We start from the raw sequence: 25,525 nt of genomic DNA, 5'->3' as shown, positions 1-25,525 counted from the left end.
TTCCCCCCCGCATATTTGTTACAATTGACCTTCACAATTCGGTCAATTGTGAAAAGGTCAATTGTCATTCGAACAGTTGTAATACGAACAATTCGTATACAACCTAAAATACAGAAAAACACTGATACAGTATCACGGCTCCCTACTAGAAGCAAGAATGACATCACTGTGAAGACATTACTTCCACTCCTCCTACCTTTCCTCTCCTCTACCACCAACAACACTGACCCCAACATACTTGCATCAACCTTTAATAATACTATGTTGAGTGCCCTTGACACTATTGTGCCAGTCAAACTTCGCGAAAGCAAGTAAAAATCTCATCTGAACACTTGGTTCACACCCCAGTTTAAAGAATTAAGACTCAACAAAAGGAAACTCCAAGCTATTTGGAGGCACTCACCCACAGCAGAAAATAAAACTGTTCTAACTAGCTTCGCCAACATGTACAAGAAGGAAATAATCATCACCAAATGGAATTCATTCAATGAAAGAATATACAAAGCCAACTCTAACACCAAGGAGCTTTTTACCATCCTCCGAGAAATGGAAAACCCTATTACATCCATAGATAATGTCCCGAAAGATAAACAATGGTGCATTAGCATCCAAAATGCTTTATCTAATAAAATTGCTACTCTACAGACTAAAATAGATTCTAAAAAAGCCTCTCTGCGCCCCACCGAGGCGCACCCCATGCCACCTACCACCACCAATCCATTCACAAAAACACCATTCAGCTTCACCAATATCTCCATATTGGAAACTGAAAGGGTTATACTCTCTTTAAAGCCCTCCAACTGCCAGGGCGGTAGTTATCAGCACAAATAATCAAGGACGCAGCCAGAGAGTTAGCACCCTTTATCCTCAAGCTTATTGATGCTTCCTTTAAATCAAGTACTGTCCTAATCAGAATCAAAGAATCGTGGGTACTCCCACTTCTCAAGAAACAAACTCTAGACCCGGCCATACCCACTAATTACAGACCCATCACTATGGTCCTTTTTCTCCTCAAAATCATTGACAGAGTAGCCTACATCCAAATCCAATCCAATTTGGAGGCTTACCATCTATTAGGTGCAAGCCAATCTGGCTTCAGACCACAACACGGGACTGAAACGGCATTAATCGAGATTAATCGAGATTCACACGCAATTTTGCTAGTGCGAGCGGGGTACGCATATTCCGAGGAGTACACAGGGAGTTTTACACGTGTTTTCACTGGCGCGAGCGGGGTACGCATATTCCGAGGGGTGCGCAGGGAGTTTTACACGCGATTTGGCAGTGTGTGCCGTCCCAGGTGTGCCCCTCCTCCCCATGCTGCACAGGCAGCCCACACCACAGGGGACCACCCCACAACCTTGGCCATGCCCCGCAGGCAGCCCATCACCTCATAACATGCCCCTCAGGCAGGCCACTTGGCACCATGCACTTGGGAGCCCCGATACATGTCCTCCACCCCACCCCCAGTGACAGGCACCTGCCAGCAGGCCCCGACACAGGTCCTCCACCCCACCCCCAGTGATGGGCACCTGCCAGCAGACCCCGACACATGTCCTCCACCCCACCCCCAGTGAGGGGCACCTGCCAGCAGGCCCCGACACATGTCCCCCACCGCACCCCCAGTGATGGGCACCTGCCAGCAGGCCCCGACAAATGTCCTCCACCCCAACCCCAGTGACGGGCACCTGCCAGCAGGCCCCGACACATGTCCCCCACCCCAGCCCCAGTGACGGGAACCTGCCAACAGGCCCCAACACATGGCCCACCAAACAACATGTCCTAACAAAACAGACCCATGGCTCGAATGCCAACCCAAATCCCCCCTGACCCCAGTACAAGCACGCAACCATCCACTGCACCCACTCCCAAATTACCCATGCCAGGAGAGTCTTAAAAGAACCACCATGGCCGTGCATAAATGTACAACAGAGCCACACAGTGGCAACACATGAGGCAATGCTCATAGAGACATGCACTAAACCAATGATAGTACACAACACCAATAATGAAGGCATATGAAATGTATTCAAAAAGGCAATGAAATAACATAACAAAATTTCAAATTTGCAAAGTAAGAAATAATGAAAGCAAAAAATAATAAAAGAAAATCCAATGTAAATCAAAAATCCACAACAGGAAAATAGAAAAGTGCTCCATTGCCAATGTCCATATAAAGTAAATAAAAAAATAACCACTGATCCATGGGTTGTCCAAAGAAAGAAAGTATGTACAAGTCTGGAACTATATACAATGGAAGTCCAAAGGGTCCATGATCAACAAACAAAAGGAAACCTACAAAAAAGCCCTATGAATAAAAAACTATAAGAAAGTGGAGCAATGTCCATGAACTCCAAATAAAAATATAAAACAAAGGAAACCTAACCCTAAAGAACTATGTGCAAAGGTGGCGGGCAAGTCCTATGGCTCACTTCTTGATGTTCCAGGACAGGGCATCATCGAACTCCACCTCGATGTTCCAGAGGCGGGCCTCTTCCCTGGCCTCGAGGTCTCGCAGGGATGCATCCATGGCCTCCTCCAACTCCCTGCGAGTTGCCTCAAGGCACCCAGCCCGCCTCAATGCCCTGCGCATGAGTTCTCCACCCTGACCATAGAGAGATGTGCTCTCTCTGCCCGTCACCTCTCTGCATCTATTTGCCGGCCCAACCGCTGCCACGCGGAAGACACTCCCAGTCCGGGGTCCTCCTGCCCCTCGGCCGATGCCTGCCCCTGGGGTATTGATGGCCCCGAGCCATGATGCCTCCCACACTGAGCCTGCTGCTGCCTCCGACTCCGATGCAACCTGCCACCATGACGGCCGCCGGCTGATGGAATCCACCGGCGCTGTCGTGCCTCCATCTGCTGGGGTCCCATTGGTGGGGTGGCCACCTTTGCTGGACCTCCGACTCCCAACTGTGGTAGGGATGGGATCTCCACCAGTCTGGCTGTGTTGGTTGGGGTAGATCCACAGGGGCCCTGGTGGCATCTGGGCCAGAAGACGGCACGGAGAACGACCGGCTTATAGTGTGCACAGAGGAGGAGAGGGCCGCAAGACTGGCCAACACATGGAGGAAACCCCCGAACATGGTCCCTCCCAACTGGGCCACGTTGGCACACAGCTCTTCATGATGACATGCGTGGTCTGCCCAGGAAACACTCACGTCAACACGAATGCCACGTGTGTGCTACGTGACACCAATCAGGATGGACTCAATCCGGTCACGGTTCCCCACGTCTGCAGGTAGAGGAGTGCCAGATGATGGAGACCTCCCCCCTACCTGTGGACGGGCCTGGGACTAGGCATCCCTGCTGGTGCATGGTGATGCAGTCACAGTGTCAGAGTCAGAGACATGCACAGGCACCTCCGCTGTGTCCTTTGCTGTCTCCTGCCCCTGGACTGCACCACTTGCACAAGTAGTAGCAGCCCCACCAGGCCCCATGTGCGGCTCTGTAGCGGCCTCCTCCTCCTCCGTACACACCACAAACCTGGATGGCTCTGCACTGTCTTCCGCCATTGCAAGCCCCTGTGGGGGCTCATCCGCCCCTTCCGCTTCAGCCATAGTGGCAGACGCAGCACCAGTCCCCTTGCTCCCGGATGATGGAATGTCCTGGGAGGGTGACTGGGCTTTGCGTCACCGGCCGGTGGAGGCATCCCTGCTGCTTTCCTCCACAGCACCGTCTCCACCCTCTTCTTCACTCACCACTGTGTAAAGGGAGACATTGAACACAAGCATCAGGGTACTGAACAATAGTCCCCTAGACACAAAGCAATAGCACATGAGTGGCACTGTCAAACATCACTTCCATCATCTCCCTCCACAACACATGGGTCAGTGCAGACAACACACATGCAGGAACAGGCATGGCACATGCAACAAACATTTGCATCCTTGTCCAAGGCACAGTAGAAATATCCAATGGTGGGCTGAAACTGACATGCATCATGGGACATGCTGATCACTTGTACACACATCACTGGAGGGTCATGCATCTGGCCCCGTATACCCTAAGACACAGTGGATACAAGGATGACAAGGCTGTATTAGTGGATGAACACATCACGGACATGTGTCATGCATCTATGGCGTTTACCTGTCACACACTAGTCAGACTCACAGACATGTACACCATGCATGTCCATGTCAGCAGCACCCATCTCACATACCCCAGACATGTCCAAGTACAGACACAGGCATGCATACACACGTACATTCGACATGCTGGTCCGCATGATGCATTGTGACACATACACCATCCATGTGGGTCACGCCTGACTGTACTCACATTCAGCACCATCATGTCCCTGCACACACACATCCATACATGACCCATGTCACACATACAGCCAAGTAGCTAACTACCACCACACTGCAACATGTACTGTTTTAAACAGGAATGCATGGGCACTTACCGCTCGACTCCAGACGGGACTGCATCCTGAGGATCTGGTGGTGAAGCACTGGGCAAATGTGCTCCAGAACCCTCATCTGCTGGGTGGTAAGCTGGCCCAGGCACCCCACTGCATCCACTGCATCCAAGAGGTGCCAGACCTTCTTGAGGGTCCTGGACTTGTAGTCCTCCCAGCGCTTCTGGACGTGTTTGATGTTGCGGGGTGCCACTCCCTCCGCGTTGATGGCACCCACTATGTCCGTTCAGATCCTCCTCCGTTCTTCCTTGTTGGAACGCGATGGTGTGACTTGCTCCACCAGGATGCCAACTTTATTGGCAGTGAAGCTGGCAGCCCTCTGCCCCTCTGCTGGGGGGTTGCCACTGGTGCCAGATGGTGTTGGTTCGGACATGGCAACCCGGGAAGCAGGTCTGGGTGGATAACTGGGTCCTGGGGCTGGGCTGTGGAGTGATGGAACACCAGTCGGGAGTCTTCGGTTCCTGCAGGTGTGGTCAGAGCAACTGGACCCCTGCAGATGGCAGATGTGCAGGCACCAAATGGCAAGGCACAGTGGCAGCAGGCAGGCAGGCAGCAGCAGATGGCTCGTGGGAGGTTTCTCGGGGGTATAGTGGGCAGTAATTCGGCCTTCTGGGCAGGAGGGTAGTCTTCTGTTTGTTGTTGTGTGGCCAGCTTGATAGGGAGTGATTTGGCATGTGAAAAACAGCACGTTTGCATGAATTCCGAGGAAAGGCCCTTAGCGCGTAAGTGCGTAGTTGATATAACATGCACGGGTGTTTCCCTCAGCACGGGAGCACCCGCACATGCAAAAAAATCACATCCGCGTGTGAATGCGTGTAATTCGAGGAAAGGGCCTTAGCATGTAAGTGACGTTACCCGCGCGGGTGTTGCCTTCAGCACAGGTTAAAGATGAGCGCGGGCCAGCAGACCACTGTACGTGCTGTTCGTGGAGACTGACGTGTGTGTTTACTCAGCTGGAATCACACGCGATTACTTCACAGCATCTGAAGTACGTACCTCTTCTTTTGGCGGGGTGTTGCCTACGCTCACAAGCGCGTGTGTTTTTGATTATTTTTTGCACACAAGGCAGGCGGTGAGTGCTATTTTTCCCACTGTGGTTCTCCCTGTGCATTGCATACCGTTTTCGAGGTCATAGTAGCCTGGATGTTCCACACATACGTGTCCCTAGGTGCTGCACCGTACTGCTTGAGGTAAAATCCACGCACGTGGGCTACCAGGGTCATGTGCACATTTTTTTTTTTTTCAATTTCTTGTTTTTAGATGTTGTCAATTTTTGATTTTTTTTTCTTTTGATTTTATTTTGGGGTGTGCCTGAGTGTTGCGTGACCCGTCATTTTTCCCCATGGCTCACAGACAGCCTTGCAGGAGCACTGGGGTACCTATTGCATCAAGTAAACTGCCTCCTTCTAGCCAATTGCCCAGGACAATTGTTGAGTGAACCTCCCATAGCCGATTTTCCATTGGTGCCATGGTTGGGAGGCCACCAAAGGCTAAGGGCGGCAAAGCTGGGCGTCCTCCCAGGGCTGGTCATGGTAGGGCATGTGGGCGCAGAGACCTGGGAGGACGGGGAGTCCAGGGTGGCCAGGGTGGCTACAGAGGGGGAAGAAGCAGGGGTGCCCAGCCACGAGCTAGTGCAGACATGCCACCACCCCCTGTGGCTCCTGGTGATGCAGCTGTTGCATCACAACCTGGTGCCCATATTATCCAACAGCAATTTACATCTGCTGTCATGGGCCCACCGGTGTTGGCAGCTGTAGGTGCAGCTGTGGGCACCTCCACCCAGGCTCTGGGTCAGGCAGTACATGTTGCGTTGCATGATGAGGACTCCCAGGACGATTTCCATTTTGTCCGGAGGTTGGGGTCATGTGTGTCCACTGTAGCTGTGACTGTGGCACACGTATCTGGGGCAGTTATGATATCTGCTGCCCCAAGCAGCCGGGTGATGGTAACTGCATGTGCAGATGCAGCCAACACCACCCTGGCAGTGAGTCAGACCCAAACCAGACCTTCTGTCCTCATACCAACACCCACTGCCTTGGTCCAGTCCACCAGCGCCACTGTCCCCACTGATCAGGGTCACAGTGCCCACTCAAGGTCAGTACCACTTGTCAAAAGGAGGAATCATGCTCCTGCACAAGAGGCTGGGACCCCAGACACGGCTGCAGTCTCCGGCACATCAAGGAAGAAGCCTTTCTGCAAGCAGGAACTCGACTTCCTTGTGGACTAGGTGTCGGAACACCAACGCGATATGCTTGTGGGCCCACAGTGCCACACAACGCATCACCAGCGTTGGGTCCACTGGAAGCATGTTGCAGATGGTGTGACAGCCATGGGATTCCAGGTGCTCATGGCTCAAGACTGCTACAAGCGTTGGAATGACCTCTGATGCAGTGCAAAACAAAAGCGTGCCTCCAATTATTCCATGTCTCTGGTGACTGGTGGTGGGCCACCACCAGAGGAGGATGAACTCACTCAGCATGAGGCGATTGCTTCAGAGTTCATCCCCTAAGAACAAATCCATGGAGTGGAAGAAAGGATGGATTATGATGCATCATCTGGTGAGTATTGATGTGTGTGACTCAATGACATGTGTGTTTGGCATGTGTGTCCCTCCGAGCTACAACATGGCTCCTCCCTTTCTTCAATCTCCCTCTATACCTGCGGTGTGCACCAGGGGTCTGACCTCTCGGCCTGACTATACAAACAGCACCTGGCAGCTCTCGCCTACTGCATTTTCTTTTTCTGCTACTATTTCCAGTGCTATGATAATGACAACCAACTAATTTCCAGGCTGCCCTTAGGCAACTCATCTCACTCCCTTATTTCTGATAGCATCATTGCCATTTGCAATTGGTGTACTGCAAACGATCTCTGTCTAAATGCCAGCAAGACAGACATCCTCCTCATCGGTACACCTTCACCATCCTTTCCCCTCACTCTCTGTGCAGGCCCACTTGGCCCTCCTCTTACCTCCACCTGCAAATCCAACAACCTCGGGGTCAGCTTTGACTCAACACATTCCTTTTCCACACACATTTCTGATGAATCTTGAGATAGATTAACTTCTTCACATCCTCAGGGGTAGTGTGCCTTTCCTATCGTTCAACTACATGCTCACAGTCTCTCAGGCCAGGTTTTACTCAAGGTTGGAGTACTCTGACAGGCTCTTCAAACATTCCACCTGCCTCCACAATCCACCCTCTACCACTAATCCAGTACTGGACTGCGAGACTTGGCCTTTGCCTCATGCCCTTGGATCCTTCTTTCCCAGCTCTGTAATCCCTTCATTGCCTACCAGTTGATGCAAGGATGATACTTCAGACCCTCTGCATTGTGCAAAATGATATTTTGGGACTGGTTGCAGAATAGCTGCAACAATCCCTCTGCAAATTCCTCCCCTCTTGATTCCTTTGCTCCTCCACCTCACACTCCCTCCAGGTCAGTTGTTAATTGAATAGATTATCTGGGGGCAGATCTGTGTGTACGGCTAGCTACTCTCTTTCGGAACAGCCAACTGGGCATGTTGAAACTTGAGGAGAAACATCTCTGCTTCTGGTAACAACTCAAGACCGTCCTATTTGCTCCTGCATTAGCCCCTCTTCTCCCCAGCTGAACAGTTTCCTCTGTCGACACTGTGCCCCTGCACACACTCTGTCCTTCGGGCCCATGTACCTGCTCATCCTGCCTCCCTGCTGCACTGCATCCATGCCTCCAATTGCAATGTGTGCTGTGCATGTACCAATACTGTCCCCCACCCTTCTTCTACACTCATCAGATTTGCCCTATCCAAATTATCTTGAACTTGCCAATTGCTGGCTGCACTGCCACCTTTTGAATGCCTAGTCTATCATTGTACTACATTTTCCTTCTTTGGTCTCCTCTGTTTGGCACGTTCCCCTTCTCCCCCTTCCGGGGTGTTCAACCCTGTATCCCTTCTCCATGCATTTGCGTGTTCGCAATGTGACTGTGCCCAGTATGATAGTTGTTTTGAATTCCTTTTCTCCCTTGTTCCACTCCCTTAGCTTGTTTGCGCTCTGAGCCACTTGTGTACGAGTGCAATCTTAATGAAATGTCATATCATGTCATATACATCCTTTGTCATTGGTGCAGTGTGTCTCACTCTGACTGTGTTGATGGCAGTGGCTCCCCATGCACATGTGTGCACAATCATGTTTCATGTGCATTCCATGTATGCCCCTGGGTGTCCTTGACCACCTGCTCATTGTAGTATGTGTCCAGGATGATCCAAGTGTCATCTCATTTGGACAGCCATGTCATGCTCAATGTAGGTATGTGTGTCATCACGCACGACTTCAGGCCATCCACATCTGTATCATGCACATGGCTCCCCCTGTTACAGGCCCACTGCCTATTTTCAACTGGTGTTGTGTCTTCTTCATGGATGGGTGTACTATTGATGGTTCCTCATCTGTCCTCCATCATGTCCACTTCTCATCAGCTGTAGTGACATTTGAATGATGAAATGCAATAGATGCATGCCAACACTGTCTGCCAATGCACAGTTCTGTGAGGAACATGTTATTGCCATGTAGTGCCTCCCTGCTATTGCCTAGAGGGTGGGTGTTTCACGGAATCCATGCTATATGGTGCATGCCATTTGTACATGATGGCTGCAATTGCCCTTACTCTGCTGTCATGTTTGATGATTGTCATCACTACGTACGTCTTGATGTTGGAATTTGAGGGGCTGGACATGCACTGCAACGCACACACCCACTCCTGTGCCAAGTCTAGCCCTTCAACTTGCAAACACAATGCTGCTGTGTGATGGTGACCTGATATGTATGTACCCATGTCCCGCCTTTCACTGTATAGAAAGGCACTAGCGTAGGGGCCTCCTGTGACACATGTACTCTGCATAGTTGATGGTAGTTGAGTGCTGCACATGAACATGCATGTTACATGTACCATGGTGTGTTTGGTTTGGTTTCTAGCTGTGGCTATTTGTGTCTTCCCACATGCTTATGCTCGGTGCCATCTCTTTGTTGCCATCTCCCATTTCTGCATTGGATATGTGCCTGCTAGAGGTTGTGTGTGATGCAGGTGATGTGCAACATGCAATACATGTGTTACCTTCACATTTTGCACACATCCTTTTATGCTTTTGGGATACCATTGCAATGCCACTGGATGCATGTTGGGGTTTGAGTTGCCTGTGACATGGCTGCTACTGACATGCGTGTCCTTGTTTCTTTTCATTATGTTGCAGGTGATGACGCACTGGCGGCAGAGGATGAAGATGTTCACATGACCAACCAGGCACCAATGGTGGTCGTGGAGTGGCAGCCCACGAGAACCCACAGGTGCTCCAGTCCATCGTGTCCAGAGCTGACTCTGAGTCAGGCTCTGATGTATCCACTGACCACTATGTTGAGCCGGATCTTCATCATGACATATCGTCGCCGGTAAGTGATCCCGTGTTGGATGATCTTCTGTCCGTGACACCTGCAGTAGGGGGCCAGGCAGGGTTGGAATGTCTGCCTGTGGTGGTTTCGGGTGCACAGTCACACTCAACACCAGTTGGCCATGTTCCTGGGGCATCAGGTCGACTGAGGGATGCAGTCCTGCAGCCGCGGGCGGCACCAACCCAGCAAGGACCACGGCTCCATGGGCCCAGCAGGTGTGGTGTCTGTAAACGCGCTGGCCGTGTTCCACCGGGGTCAACTGAGTGGGAGCGTTCCATGATTGCCATATCACAGCAACAGGGGGGAGCAGTTGAGATGATTGCTCAAGGTATGGAGAGTATCCTCCCCTGTGTAAGGGAAATGGTGCTCCAGCAGCAGGCTACGCAGTCCATGTGCCGCTCTCTCAGGCTAGCATGGCGGCATCTGACAGGGCGTGCCGGGCTGAAATGGTGGGTCTGCGTCAAGCACTTGATGCTCAAGCAGAGACACACTGTGAGGCCCTGAGGGTGTAACACCAATCCCTCAGATCTACTCTGGTTGCACTCTGGATGAACGAGAGTAGGCGGGCAGAAGACAGGATGGTGCAGCTTTAAAAAACCATCTCAGCTGAACTCCATGCAAGCCAGGAGTTGCTCCATTTGACATGTGAGGCCATGCAGGCAGAACTCAGTCTCACACGTCAGTTCTTGCAGGAGGAAGCACGTGCGACACGTGAGGTAATGCATGCTGACTTCAGTCTCATTGCCAGCCAGAACCTGGCTTACCAGATCTGCATGCTTGCTGCAATTGAGGGGCAAGGCGCGGCTAGGTGTGGTGAGTCAACTGAGCCACGTCCACCTTCTGATTTCCATCCAGAGGGTGACGATGACAACCTATCTCCCACATAGGTCGGGCCGTGCAGGGGCTGAGCCCAGTGAGTTTTTTTAAAAAAAATGTATCTCAACATCTACACATGTGGGTGTTGAGGTGCACCCTGTATCTCCCCGCTCCCTGTTGCCTCCCCCACCCTCCTAGTGATATATGGGCATTTTTGCTTTTAATTTTTTTTATACATTTTTTTTCCAGCAGTTGTTTTTTTGTCCTGCAAAAATATTTTTTTCATCCAAATTTTAGAGTTTCTGCTAAGTGATTTTTTTTTTCTTTTTTTTGTATTTTTTTAATTACTATATTACTTTTTTTTACAAGAAATTATAATTTTGTATTTTTATTTTTTTTATTTATTCATTTTATTTTTTTATTTCAAATAATTATTTAATTTGATTTTAATTTTCTGCAGATTTTTTATTTATTACATTTTCTTTGTCTATTGTGAATACATGTGACAGTGTGGTGCTTTGCGGCATTGGAAGGCACCCACTGTGTGTTCCAGCTGGGCCCATTCAGGCTTGTCTTGTGTATGTGTTTTGCTTGGGGTCCTGACACATATGCTACTCCTGCTTCCCCTTTCCATGGGCTCGCAAGGATGTCACGGTATAACAGCATATCACACATGGGCATTGGGCTTTGGTCATATCTGTGGCCAGCCTGCAGTCCTACTTGTGTATACACCCCTAGCTGGTATTCCGCATGGTTTCTCCAATGCATGTCTGCACTTCACTTTGGTGAGTATTATGTTGACTGTGCATTTCATCATGTTGCTTATGATAGTTGTTATGTATTGAATGTCTATGTTCATGCACTTCCTGCTGTAGGTGGTACCATGCACCCTTTGGCTGTGTACGACACACTAATGGTGGGAGGGGTCCGTGTGCTGACAATGTTGAATTGGGGCACTTTCTCCATATTGATTTTGATATGCCACATGAAGGCTGCACGCTGATTTACCCATGTCACCACGCATTTCAACGACCACCCATTCCTTGCGTGCACCACTTTGGCCATCTTGCAGCCCTGGCAGGTGTTTTGATGTGCCATTTGAGTTATGACCGCATTGCTCTTGATTTGATTGCCATGTTTGTGTCCTGGACCTGCTCACCCCTCCCATTGGTTGCACTTGGCCCATGTGGCAATCCGGCAAACCAGGATGCTGGAGCCTGCCACCACTGCCAAAAGCCCACAATGGAGGCCCTGTCTCCCCTACCCCTGCCAGTCTCCCTCTGTCTCCCCCCCTTCATCATCACATTCCCTACACTTCTGCACCATTTGGTTTCCCTCTGCCCCCTGTGTGTGTTTTCTTTCCCTATCTCCCCATTTATCCATTTTGACCTTGGCCCCTCCTCCCTTCTCTCTTCCCTCTCCCTCTCCACCACCCTTTACCCTGCTCCTTGTCCTCTGTCTGTCATTTTCCACCACTACCCCAATTGTCATCAGGCATGGTGATACATAGCTGCTTGTTCTTTGCAGACATTTGCCCTTCTGCTTCCGTCCATCAGGCCCCTTCATCTTTTTTAGTATTATTTTTCCACTTACTTTTATCATTAGTCCCTCCACCACTGATTACAGGTCGGCTGTTCCCCCATTGCCTTCTGTGTTTCTTCTCCCACTCCCCAGCACTATCTTGATTCTTTGTAGACCTACCACAGTTTGTCACTTGTTTTGTTACTCTCCTCACCTCTTCCCTCCTCTTCCCTCACACCCCTCCTTATGTGACTCCTGCACTGCAACTATTGCCATCAGGCATAGCAATGTTGATGCTAGATTTGTTTTCCAACATTCCCTCCCTAGAATCTCCCTTATTGTTCCAGGCACTTGTAATATCTACTTCGATTTGATAGTTCCTTTTCACATTGTGGACTGTTTGAAGGACATGTAGGAATGTACTGTTCTTCTCCCTTGTTACCTACCTCATTGAGGCGCTTTGATGAACTTTGTGTGTAGGTTGCATTATGAATTTCTATGATTCATTGATGGGTCAGTGTCTGCCATTGTCGATGTGGGGTACTCTGTACATTATATGTTTTGCTGGTCAATGGCTGATGCAATGTTGTACTTTATTTTGAGGTGTCAGGGGATGGGTGTGGTTTAACACACAGGGGGATCCTTGAGTGCAATGTTCACATGTGCTGTGTACAGGAAACTGGGACTCACTTCATTTCACATGCATGTATTCGATGCATGTCCCTACTGACAAATACTCGTAGGCAACACCCCCTTTCCCAACTACATTGACACCATGCACACACATGCACCCAGATTGCCTTCTCAGGCATTCTGTGTCCTGACAATCCATGTTCACTTCCGAGTCATTGATCGTGTACATGCATGACAGGGTACTATTTGGTTGAATGCCCTTTTTTCAAATGATCCTCAAGGGGTTTCCCCAATGCAATGCACCCTAACTGTGCTGTCCAATGAGCAGTGTTTGAAATGCCAATTTTCAATTGTCCAATGTACATGGCAACAGGTATTCTGACTTTTGTTGCTTGCACCACTGGTGGCATGAATTTGTGCCACCGTTTTCATGGTGTGAGGTTTTGGTCAGTCATTTCTTCAGATTCCATGTCAGGTGTAATTGTCTGGTGCCTATTTAAATTTCTAACGTGGCACTTGATGACTATTGTTTCATGTGTTGTGCATATGGTTTGGTGTTTTGCCATTGCATACCATGGTATGGTGTGGCATACGGGGTTCAGGGGTGTTGGGAGGGTTTGGGTGGCATACCAGTATTGTCATGCCCTGTTTAGCAAGGGGGTGGGCGGAGCACCTTGCATGTGTTCCCTTTGGTCACATGGGATTGGTTGTGTTTAATTAGCTAGAGATGCACACAATGCGGCACTTCCGTGGACACATTCTCAGGGTGGTATGGTAGTGACAGTTAACTGTCCCTTTCTCATCATCGATTGTGACCTGGTATGTGCCAGGCCTGTGTGCACTCCGCAGGGGTTGGAGTTTAGGTGAAAAATGTGGCCACAAGCTGGGTACGGCCTGCTTCGCCACATGCCCTTTGCCCTCCCATGCGCAGCGGCCATGCGTGTGGTTGCGGATGTGGGGCACCACCATGTCCACCGGTATGCCATGAAGTGTCACAACGTTGTACAGGACACATGCTGCCACAATGAACCTGCACACTACTGGGGGTGCATATAGTAGCTGTCCACCAGAGTGGTTAAGGGAGCGGAAGCATTACATGAGCACTCCGAATGTGCGCTCCACTATTGCCCTGGTTGCAATATGGGCTGCGTTGTATCTTACCTGGGGTGGTCTGGAGGGGTTCTGTTTTGGTGTCATCATGTAGGTGATCAGAGGGTAGGCACTGCCCCCTGGTAAGGTGATAATGGTTGTCATTATTGGGGCTTGTGTATTTGTCTGTGTGTGACATGCATACATGTGCACAGGCATTTGTACTCACCTAGGAGCCATGTGTTGCCATGATTCCCAGCTTCCAGGGCCAAGCTAAGGGCAGACATTCAGAATATGAAACTATCATGGGTGGGCCCAGGATAGTTTGCATAGACAGAGGTGATGATTCCCTTGGCATCGCATACCACCTGCACTTTGATGGAATGCCAGTGCTTGCGGTTCCAATAGATGTGCTCAGTGGCCCTAGGTGGACATAGGACCACATAGGTGCAATCTATGGCACCGAGCACTTTGGGTAAGTGTGCCACCCTGTAGAAGTCCAGGACCACGGCCTGCCTTTCTGCAGGTGTTCTGAGCATGTATATGTGCCTGCAGAGTGAGGGGCACACAGTGATGATTGCCAACACCTGGTGAAGGCAGTGTGACTGCGTGGGCTGTGAGACACCCCCCACTATGGCAGTTGTCCGCTGAAATGACCCAGTAGCCAAAAAATGCAGTACATTGAGCACCTTCTCCAAGGGGCTCAATGCTTGGAAGCACAGGGTGGGTGATGTGAGTTCATCCTCCCACTCCCTGACCAGCTCTAGGATAATATGAGGTGGAAACCTATACCTGCCATAGACCTGGTCATCAGGCATCCCATAAAGGCTGGTCCTGGGCAAAAAAATGCGGGGCCTGGCTATTCTCCTCCTCCTGCGGTGTCCCACGATCACTGCTGCAAGGAACGGGACATTAATCGTAGCTCTATATGCTTGTTTGTTGTTTGTGTGCACTTTTATGCTGCGCGGGGGCGCTTCCGCCTGCTTTCGTGCGGCGGACGTAATTGTGCGTGCGTTTTGACGTGTGCAGGTTTTCCCTATTTGATTCCATGAATACGTGTAGTTTGCGTGAGTGTAGGCGTTCCGTGTACTTCCCAACAGTACTTCCCCACGTGCACGGCGCTCGAGATGTTGCAGTGACATCTGCACCTGTGTGCGCCACGCACGGATTTGGCGCACATCCCGGGAAAAACACGCGCAAAGGCTTCCATTAAACACACGCATGCGATTCGCACTCATTCGCCGGCTTTTTCACGCTTGCGCCACAAATTTCGGCGCACATTTATTCCATGAATTACCCCCTTAGTATTCCAGGGTTAGGATTTCTTGAACAGTCACATTCTTTAACTCCTGAGAAGAGAAACCAAGCACAGGGGAGGAGGGCATTGGAGTAGTTGGATGCCCAGATACTATTTTTAGATCTAGCTGTAGTAACAGGCATACTACAAACTCACAGTATGAGTGATGCAAGAAATCTGAAAAATAGACACACACAGTCTATTAAACAGACATTGCAGCCTCTAAATGCCCAGTGTGCCATAACACAATAAACCCCCCCACAAGTCCCGTCGAGGCTGAAAAACACAAAAAAGAGGCAAGAGGCAAAAAGAGGTAGAAAACACAAAGAAGCCAGGGAGGTAAAATAAAAAAGCCACAACAAGGCATGTGAGTCTATAGAGTGCAAAGGAAAAACAAACTGGGGAAAATAATCTGTTGCACAAGTTCACCTCCAGTCTCCACAACCCTGGAGGACTCACATCCTCTGGCCATAAACCTCAAACACTGCTGGCCCAGCACCAGCTCCCCAATGAGACAGCGCTCCATACTGCACTGCGCCTTGCATTTAGAAGATGCATCAGTTTGTCGAAGCAGCTGTTAGAGGAAGGGACCCAGTAGCCATTTGATTAGTGTAGAAAATTAATATGTTAGAAAATGTGACAATGCAAATCTTGTGAATGTGCACCTTATAATCCTCAGCCCAATATGGGATTGTTGACTTTTCTTTGTATTTGTATTTGACTCAGGCCCAACACATGTTTTTTCTTGCACCTGGTGCACTCTCCTATTTCTTGTTAATTGACTGGATTGTTGAGCATTAATACATTTGGTGACCACAAAGAGACTCAAGTGTCCTCGGAAGGCCAAAGGCTCCTCGCCGCACACCTTGGCCATTGGTGTTGGCCTGTCAAGATCGATTTAAGAGCGCACAAATGAGGAGGTGAGTGGGTGAGTTCTGCAAAGGCCCGCACAATATTGATGGTGGCCCGCTGAGCATGGTGAGGCAATCGGAAGAGGCTTATGTGAGTGTGCCCGTGCATGAAAAACACAGCAACATAGAACATTGTGGTTTTATTATTATGGGGGATGGAGACTTTAAGTTGATAAGAATGCTCCCAGTATATAGGGAGGACCATGTGGTATAGTAATAGTATGTATATGATGTAATAGTAAGGAAATAAATACTCCTCTGTGAGAAGATGACCAGCGCTGTGTAGATTACAGGGTGTACTGTAAAGGAGGTGTAGTTTTCCCTCCATCCCGGTTAAAGGGCCGAAAGGAGGTGTGGCTACCATTGCAATATAGAAGCCGAGGAGGTGTGTTTTTCCCTCTTTTCTTGGTAAGAGGGCGATAGGAGATATGGATACCCTTATATTATAGAATCGGAGGAGGTGTGGGTTTCCCTCCGTCCCATGTAAGGGGGGCGAGAGGAGCTGTGGATACCCCTGCATTATAGAAGTATAGGAGGTGAGGTTTTTCCAACATCCCATGTATATTGCTGAATGAAACGCACATTTTGAGTCAACTGGTCACAATAATCAACCAACAACGGGTATTCAATGTCGGACAGCTTCTTTGGTCTGGGTGCGCTCCATGCATTAGCAGATCTCCCATCACTATCTCGTAGGGAGAAAGGCCTGTTTTTGCTTGATCTGTTGTTCTCATGGACAATAGAGCTAGGGGTAGGGCATCAGGCCATTTTATTATACTGTGGGCACATACTTCGACAACCTTATTCTTAAGTATTTTGTTGTGATGTTCTACTAAACCCATTGATTGCGGGTGATGACCTGAGTGGAATTTCTTTATGATCTGTAACCCATTGCACACTTGTTGTATTATGGCCGCAATGAAATGAGGTCCGTTGTCGGACCAAATTACTCTGGGAAACCCAAATTGAGGGAAGTATTCTTTGATCATATCTTTGGTGGTGGACATAGCAGTATTATCTTTTAGGAGCAAGGTATAAACCCATTTGCTAAATGAACGTATTACTACCAGTACATATATGTTATTTTGGTATTGTTCCATTTCAATTAAATCGAAATTTATTACTTTGAATGGCATGGAAAGTGGTCCACAAGTACCCTTGGTTACTGGCGTACCCTTCCCAATGTTATGTTGCTGACAGATTATACAACTCTGATCTAGTCGTTCTGCTTTTTTGGGAATGTTGTCATTTCTCCATACTGGGTCTAATTGTTTACAAATGCCTTTCACACTTATCTGAGTGGGCCATGGATGATAGCAACTACAGCTGGTACGTAAACATTGGGCAACATACGTCTTTGTTTGTCTTGATCAAGCCAACATTCTTCATCATCCAGCCCTGTTGGTCCAGAACCTCAATATTTAATTTCCTCTGCTGTAAATGCTAGGGCTTTCTGTTTGCCCCTGTGGGATTCTAGTAAACAGTAAATGAACATCCCCCGAGAATAAAGGCAAACAATATCTGCTATCCGGCTGTATCAGTAAGCAAAATAAAAAATCATTTTTCAAATCTATTACCGAAAAATGGGTAATCTGCACAGGTATCAGTGTTAGAATGGTAGTGATGTCATGATCAATCGGGAAACTGGAGCAAAACAACCTTCTTAATAGCTCTCAAGTCAATAACAAAAACGGTAAGGTAATGCATTGTCACCTTTCTTGTAAACAGGAAAATCGGACTATTGCATGTGCTACCAGAAATGTCCTCTATCACACCTTGATGTACGAAGTCAGAGACAATAAGTTTAAGTGCTTGCTCTCCATCAACCGAAACTTTATATTGGAGAACGTGTGGCAATGTGGCACTGGTGTCTAAAACTATGCGCGCTGGTTCAACATCTAAAATTCCAACATCATTGTCATTCATTGCCCAGAGATGTGTAGGTACTTGTTGCAGCTCACTGAGTAAAGGCAAAGCAATGAATAGAGAGGTGGAATTCCGCTGGGGAGAAATTGTCAAGTAAACTCCATCCGGAGATACATAAATTACTGTGTGTAATTTTTTCAATAAATTCAGCCCCAGCAGCTTTTCACTGCAGTTGGTTGTTAACAAAAAAGGACACAAGTGAATGAAAGGCCTCAGATAAATGGTCACCTGTTGGAAAACCGGGCTTATCACTGAGTACTAGAGAACCCAACTGATACATTTTGTTGCCCTGGCAGGGAGATGTCTAGATCTTTCAAGCGGTCAATGGAGAATTTTTGAGCTCCTTTGCCCACTAGAAAAGTGTGCGCCCTATCCTCAACTTTCATTTTTACGTAAGGTCCTTTCTGGTCTACGGGGATAGCAGTGGGTTCCAGATCCTGATTCAGGCTGTCCTAGTGGAACAGTATATCGTCGGATGTGTAATCCTCTGGAAAATAAGTGTGGGTAGTGTTGTCGAACATGTTTGTGCTGTTGGGGAGAATTTTGAGAAATGTGCTAATTCCCTCCACCTTAGAGACCCCAGAAACTTTGCTGGATTTTGAGGACTCTTTATTTATTTTTTTTGACCTGGAGAGAGTGAGACCGTTTTTCCCACTCTCTCATGTATTTTAATGTGATTTTTGAACACTGTGTTTCTTGTGGTTGTGAAATCTGACAAACTCCATAGGCATCATCTTTTATATTGTGTCACCCAGCACCTTCAGTGCAGTGACACAGGGAAGTCTTCCAGGTTTTCCAAAGGTTTAAATACCTTCTCTGGGATAATCTACTGTTTCCCAGAGCAGTAAAGTGAAATTGACTTTACTTACATTAGTAACTTTCTAGACCCAGCACACACTATTTTACGATAGGGTGCTGGAGAGGTTACCTAGTATCCCCTGTGTCTAGCTTCTCATGTAACAATGTTACGTTACCCTTTCCACAATGAATGGCTGGTGGCAGTAGTTTATTTTTAACTACCATGGTGTGCATTTATCCCGGGCTGCATTTGCAGCTGCAGTAAAGCACCCAAGGGTGCCATTTTTTGTCAAAATGGCCCCTTTCTTTTATTTACCATTTCTTTGTGGAAAGGCCCTTCATGAGATTTACTCTGCGCGCCAACCCTGGTTTGGTCTCTTTGTTTGATTTGCCTTTGGCAGTATTCACGAGTGAAGCCTGCCTCTGGCTCCAGGGTGTCTGAGGTGGGCAGGAAGTGAGGGAGGTGCCCAAAGCTCCATGTGCTTAGTCTCTTAGGAGATCCAAATCCACTCTGTCGTAATTGGTCAACTGACTGTCCGGCAAGGACAGGCACCCTGATGGGTGACTGACAGCTAGGCTGGAATGAGTGGGAGAGAACTGAATAACTCTTATTGGGGAATCCGAAAGTAATTGCCTGCTTAAAGAACATTTGTCGTCTCTTGTATGTTCTAATAAACGTTTCCTTTGACTTGCTCCTAAATGATCCTAAATACAACAGTGATATATTAATGTCCCCAGCACCCTAGTTATTGAAGTCACCTGAGGGTGTAGGTTGTGTCTGTGAGCCATCCCAAAAGGATACTCCCTAATTTGGTTATATTAAGAGTGTGTATTTTGTGAAGTATATTTGAGTGTTACTGTTATATTGTTCCCTTCTGAAGAAGGCTTACCTAACTGACTGATAATTAAATAATTGTTTATTCAAGAAAGCCTGCGTGTAAGTGTTTAATTGAATACTTGTCTTTGTGAATCTCTGTGTAACTCCCGTACAGCTCACATTGACCGCTCTTGAGATAAGCCTGGCTGCTCAACACACTACCAACATGTGTAGTACAGACTTATACCAAAGGTTGGGTTCCTATTGCCAGGAGATCACGGTTGCTGTAGTGCACCCAAAGGGTACTGCATACAATCTTGCCTAAAATGCTCCCCTGGTATGTTGTTGCCCCTCTTCCTGAATTATTACCATATTGCGGGTTCTGGAATAACTGACTTCTGTTTGGACCCTGCATGCCATTGTTATGTGCTGTTTGGCCTTCTACTGGACATTCCATTTGCTTTCTGCTGGAGGACAGACACTGTGCCCTCCAATGGCCTTCTTGTTTACTATATGCACACTGGTTCACATTCACAGTTCCCATGTGTGGGGTGAACTGTCTTCTGGGTTGAACATTCCCTCCTCATGGTCACCTTACAATTTGCTGGAAAAGCACCCTACTCTTCAAATCAACTTTTATTTTATTTTCAAACTTTTCCTTCTCACTATTCACTCTGTTTTCATAATACTGGGCTATACATAGAATTTTGGAGGGCGTCTGAGTTGGCTGTGTGCTCTCTGAAGCTGTTATTTGACACTGAATGTCGGGCAAAGGTTCACCTACAAATGTATCAACAATCAATCTCTTCCCTGATTCAGTACTCAAGTCCTGGCCACTATAGTCAGCAACTACCTGTTCAAATGTGTTAAAATATTCAGTTGCCCCTTCTGTCCTCCACTTCTGTCCTCCACTGCATGCAGGCCGTCAATTTATCCCTGACAATCCTCTTCTCCAGCACTAGAGTTTTTAGTTTGTTCCTAATATGGTTGGGTAGTGTTAATATCGATTGGGGAGGTTTTTCTGCCACCTTTCAGTCAGCGGCTGCTCTCACTTGGGCAGCCCATGTGCAGCCAAAGGTTGTTTCATCATCGACAGACCTAATATGTTTCCATAAACCTGGTGGTAGTATGACAGAAAAAAGCAGATCTATGTCCTCCAGTGCGAATATGCCGGAATTTGAAAAGGACTCTATTTCCGTGTAAAACCCAGTGGGGTTTTCCTAATATCGGGGATGGTTTGCTTGAGAGTTATTACTTCTATCCTAGAAAAGGGGACCTAGACAAATTGTGCAAGATGATGAGCCTCTGTAATTCTGTTGTGGTCATGGCCGTCTGAATGGTCTGGATGGGGTTCCCTTTAAAGGGGTACTAATATCGGGGGTACTTCTCTCATGGGCAATTGTGAGGTGGGATCCTCAAATTGTTTATTTTGCAGTAATGCTAAGTCATGGGACAGTGAAGATGGTGAAGTATCCTCACCAAATGTGTGTTTATATTTGAAGATGGTGAAGTATCCTCACCAAATGTGTGTTTATATTTTGCATACTATCTGCTGCACAACACAGTTGTCTTTTACGACATTCATTTTGTAAGTATTCACCATAAACTGCAACACTTTTTTCTGAATGGACTGGGAATATTGGGTAAAAGTGCCATGGATCTCTATAGAGGAGATAGAAGTATCTGAAATCCATCTGAGAGCATCTCTAGTGATGATGCGCATTTCTTCAGTGTCTGTAAAAGTACTTTTTTGGACATAGGATGCAAGTCGAGTGGTAGCAGTATCTTTATCCAGTTTGGATTGATGTAGCTGAACATTTCTTGCTTAAAGGAAAATAGCTTCAATATGTGGTTGTGTGCTTCTAGTGGTGTAACTCAAGTACAGGATAGAAAATTCAAATCTTGCAAATCTTGTAGGACAGCGGTGTCAGTAAGATCGCCCCAAATCTGGACCAGGTATTGTCCCATATGTTCAACACTTTCTGTTCAGAGATGCTTTCATGATCACTAAGAGAGTTGGAAGTGACTACTTTGTTGCCCTCCTGTATATATATTAGTAAGCACATTTTTTCAATATCCTTCTTCACTCAGTGGATACTGCACTAAGAGTCAAAGCTCTCTGGTTACTGAGGGAACTGTAGCATTCACATAGAGGAGTATCAAACGTGGCAGGGAATGTTGGCTGTGAAGGCTCAGGTGATTCTGGTAGGGAAGGTGGTAGGGGCCAAGAGTCAGAGCTTGTGACTGGAGCTAGTAGCTATGGCTGGGCTGCCGGAGGCGGCGGTGGTACATAGGGAGGGGATGGTAGTGCTGAAGGAGGTGCTCGCTTCTCACTCAGTAGTTTGTCCATAAACTAATCAAATGTATTCATGTTTTTTGAAGGGTATATTTTATGTACATCTAACTGGAAGTTCCTGTCCATTGCCCTAATAGCCTCATCCTGTTTCTGCTGGTCATGCACTAAAGCCTTTTCTGCTTGGGTAATATGTCTGCAAACATATTTTCTCTACTTTGGAGGCACTTGTTGGCTTCTTTGCACCATTCCCGAACCACATCAAAAGCAGCAGAGCTAGCATTTATTTGTAACAGCACTGATTCTAACTGCTATATTCTAGTGAGTTCAAAAGGCCCATTCTCCGGCCACTGAAGGTCTGCTGCATGTGTGGTGGTGTCAAATACTATTAAAAACGATTGCTCCCAACCAACATTTTATGTACATTACATAGGCTGGGGAACCCTCAGGTGGGGCAGGCTGTCCATATTCTAACTCATGGGGGGGTTTTCTATTGCAGCAGAGTGCTGCCGAACATGTGCAAATCTTGGTAAAATCAGGCATTTCTTAACACAAGAATGGTCTTACCTGGTAAAATATTTAGCAAAACATTTTATTTTTATATACAAACGGTTTGAAACAAATCAAAAGCATTCCCACATCAAACGAACCATGTGGCTGGTGGCCTTCATAGAAAAAGAGGAACTCAGTCACAGTTTACGGTTCGGGACCGTTGCCAGGATGACCGAAGAGACAGGTGTGGAATTATGAGTAGCAGCTGCCAGAAACTCTGGGCCTCATTATGATACTGGCAGTAGCCATGCCGGGAAAAACCGGCACAGCTGCCGTGGGTATCATTTTTTTTCCAGTGCCCACGAATGGCCAATTAACGGGTCATTACGGCATTGCCGTACCAGTAATTGCCAATTCGCAGGCGCCGGAAAATATTCTTCCCCATTCCCATTTGAGTCCTATTGTGCTCAATGGAAATGGGGAAGCCGGATGCACCGGCACCATTCTTGAATGGTGCCGGTGCATCCGACATGCTCTGCTTGCGGGTGCCGGTATGCCCGCCAGGTCAGACCTGGCGGGCGAAAAGGCACCCGTGAGCAGAACTCGTAGTTTGCAGGCCCGGTAGGCACAGTGCTGGTAGCTTGCTGGCACTGTTACTACAGGACTGGCAAACTTATAATGAGGCCCTCTGTCTGAGATTAGCAGGGGCCCCCAGTACTCCCTGGTCCCAGCACCCATTTACTCTGTCCTCGAAAAGTGATGGATCACCCTTGGAAGAGCCCAACGCTCTGGGCACCAATTTGTGAAACCAAAATCTGGTTCTGCAAACAAGGTAAAAGAAAGACCAACAGTCACGAGTCAAATATTAACAACAGTTTATTCGCTTCAAGCGGAACCCAGGTTCATCTAGGGCTGAGTACAGCCATAGAGAAGTGATTGATTTACATCTCGGCTTCTTCGTCCTATATACACATTTGATTTGCTGAGATTGTCAATTTCCAAACAGTTTATGGCTTCCTACAAGACATACATTTCTCATCAGTGTCATGTTAACCTTTCCCAAAGTTCAAACTGTTACCAGAACAAGGAGATGTTCCCGTGCACCGAATCTATGTTTTGCCTGACCAAAAGTCGCTGTTCATCTGTAGCTCCATAGTTTGTTTGGAATACCCCCTTCCTGGAATGTACAGATCATTTCCTGCGTTTGTTAATCATTGGTACATATATTTTCAGGACCACGCAATTAGTTCTGAGAGACAAGGGACTGGAAGACATCAATGATCTCTTATCTTACTTGCACCGGGCTGTTCAAGGTCTGAGGCCTGCACAAACACTGAGCTAATCATTCTTTGTCAAACATGTTTCTTCTGAAGAGCTCAGCAACTTCATGCTTTCAACATTTTCTGATAAAAAATAGGAGACAAGAAATGGAGTCTGATTGTGAACGAAATGTGGAATCTTAGGCTAACCAAAATGGATGCCATTTCACAATGGTTTCGAAGGTTTCTCTTAAAGAAATTATCTGAAATCAAGTGACGTTGTTAGATTGCAATCTGGAACACCAATATTTTTTGGCCAAAGATGGGTCATTGCCCCTTTTGATAGACTTTGACATATTCCTTCTTCAAGAGACATGGCTGACCTCTTCAATAGTTTTTGATGGCTATATTGTACACCAGGAATTTGCGGAAAAAGGCCCACGAGGTCACCCATTTGGGGCCTTGATTGTAGCAATAAAACGAAAATGTGCTATCATCCAATTGTTGTAATGTTTTGGCAAGTGATGTGTCACTTAATAGGGAGGCAGAGGCCCCGGATATACTCATATTGAACCTGTACAGCCCCCAGGTGGTTCCAGCTTGGAAGAGATCCATTACAGTATTGATTTAATATGTGCCGATTGGGCAACTGTTACGGGTCATGACACTATTCTTCACACTATTCATCTGGGGGCGGGGTGTCTTAATCCTGGATGCTTAGACCTGGACAAATGTGCTAACTACCATTCTGTGAAAGCTGAATCTGCAATGGTCACTAAAAAGAGAAACAGAAATGGATAACATTGGTTAAGCTTCATGAAAGAATGGGAGATGATTATGTTAAATGGCAGAGCTGTGCATGATAACCCGGGTCAGAGTATGTCGAGGGCAGGTTATAAGATGGTAACACTTGATTACCTCTTTAGCAGTAATAGCTGTGCCACAAAATATTAAACGCTGATCTTTCGATCATTGATTTGATTATTAGAATACCAGAGGAAGAGACAGGAATAGAATGAGAGATGCTAGCGGGATTAGGGTAAACCATTCTGGTAATCGGATTAAGTGGTCCCAGAAGAATGTAGACAAGGCATGTAGCCTAGAAGGTTCCCTGATATTCCTGTATTTATATTTTGTAAAAGTTTGTATGAACTAAGACAAAAACATTTAAATAAATAAATTAATGTCAAACTGTTTCCCTGTAGCAAACAACACTTTCAATCTTTGTGTCCCTCCTCATATGCCATTTCACCTTACCTCTAATCTAATACAATAGCTGTGGCTTATAGGTGACTCTGCCACATAATAACCCAATCAAAAAACATACTGCAGTCTAGTGTCCCTACTGTGCTGTTGTGGGATGACCAATGACTGTGCAGCTGGTTCAATGATGAACCAGAAACTCCTTTTTTATCCAACTTGTTTTTTTTTGTTGTTTTTTTTTATGAATTGGGAAATGTTTTGCTTTATTTGCCTTCTCGTTTACCCTTCACGTAGATGTGCCTGCACACCTGCCTTGAGCAAGCACCTCCCCCATCACCTTCACTTCCCAACTTGCATGTATGGTGTGAGTAGTGGGATTTGGAATGCCTAAATCTTAACCTCTGTTTGGTATATTCGCTCTTTTCCCTCATGTGTTCAAATGTTTGAGTACAGAAACCCATGCCGGTGCCTGGGATGCTATACATATTCCTTAAGAGTCTTGCAGTGTGGAAGATAGAATGTGCAGCCGACACCTACAAAGTGCACAATTATCTTCTGAAGCGTTTGACTCCACAGGTGTTTAGGACTACAGCTCCCATCAGGCACATCCAGCATAGT

Source organism: Ambystoma mexicanum, chromosome 7p, assembly GCF_040938575.1.
Source record: "Ambystoma mexicanum isolate Mex_15411 chromosome 7p, UKY_AmexF1_1, whole genome shotgun sequence".
Lineage (NCBI taxonomy): Eukaryota > Metazoa > Chordata > Amphibia > Caudata > Ambystomatidae > Ambystoma > Ambystoma mexicanum.
This window is presented reverse-complemented; position numbering follows the sequence as displayed.